The 1,305-nt window shown below is 44.7% G+C and overlaps 1 protein-coding gene across 1 annotated transcript in view; it reads left to right on the forward strand.

Moving 5' to 3' along the window:
- Nucleotides 1-1,305, forward strand: part of LOC106869017 (probable basic-leucine zipper transcription factor F) — an 84,987-nt gene that overhangs the window by 11,816 nt on the left and 71,866 nt on the right. The gene's annotated exons all lie outside the window — the stretch shown is intronic.

Raw genomic sequence — 1,305 nt, forward strand, 5'->3', positions numbered from 1 at the left:
AAAAAAAAATCGGCTACACTGTTTCGAGTTCGATCTCAGTGGTTAGCAGCTTGAGCAAGTGTCGGGTCGACGAATGCTTTTTGTGCTGAGAAATTTAGGGAGACAGCAACTGACGTGGAAGACCGCTCAAGGGACCGTTTCTGATTTGAGGGTGAACGGTTGGGGGAGGGTGATAGATTGACAGCATTAATCGGTCGTGGGGGCGGGGGCGGTGGAGGGGTAACACCCACGCCACCTAGTGGTCCTTGGGTGAATTTTAGCGAATACAACTATGCTGCAAGTATTCAGGTCCGGACCCAGTCATAAGGGTCAAGGGTAACTAAGCCGTTAAAAACAGTTACAGAATTCATTGGACCGCGTTCATATACAAATAGGTCCGGTTTATCTGTCAGGGTAGAATATACCCGATCCCGGGTCAACCCTGATCGAACAGGTCTGGGATCAGACATTCCAACCATGGCCACTGCGTCTGTTTGTTTGTTTATTTCTCAAGGCATTTAATGTTCGATGTTTTTCTCTTTTAAGATGCCTGGTGGTGATATGACAAGAGTTGTTCGAGCAGGGATTAAATGCCTCGTGGTATTTAGTTGTGAATCTCTGCCCCGTGAGTTCAAATGTCGGGCCAAATGGTGTAATTGTTGGACCGTGTCCGAATATTGCTTTCCAGCTTTCTTCTAAATTCCTGACTGGAAGAGTTCATCCGCCTCTGCTTCGTTCAATGATGCCACATCGTACTTCAGGTACTTTTAGTAAAGTCCGCCACACTGTTGTGAGCACTCAGGCTAGATATTCGGTTTGAAAGGGAACTCCTCTTTCACCGCAACCCCTTCGTGTCACGAATCTCGGGAAGGCACTGGAAAAAACAGAAGGGCAAGGCTCATGGGTGCTGCCGTTACCCGTTGGACTAAGTTCTCGAAAAAATAGATAGAATAGAATAAAATAAAATAATGGGGGCGTCGTGCCGGAGATCGAAACCGTTTCTTCACGATCCGCAGTTTTGAGTTTGGTAACCTCTTATTGCATCACACAAAACGAATACAATATCGATCTTTTCACAGTTAAGAACAATACCGATGTTTGCTGTGTGTGGAGGGGGAGGACCGTAGGTGTGTGTGTGTGTGTGTGTGTGTTTGCGACAGCGTGTCCCTTTGTGAGATAAAAACGTGTTTTCCCTGTCCTGCTCTGGTCTGCGTTATAATCTTTGTGTGTGTGTGTGTGTGATATAGTTATATATAAATATATTTAAATATATGTTTATATGTATGAATGATACGTACATGTGCATATTTATATGTACACATATAT

The sequence above is a fragment of the Octopus bimaculoides genome, chromosome 23, assembly GCF_001194135.2.
Source record: "Octopus bimaculoides isolate UCB-OBI-ISO-001 chromosome 23, ASM119413v2, whole genome shotgun sequence".
In the NCBI taxonomy this organism is placed as follows: domain Eukaryota; kingdom Metazoa; phylum Mollusca; class Cephalopoda; order Octopoda; family Octopodidae; genus Octopus; species Octopus bimaculoides.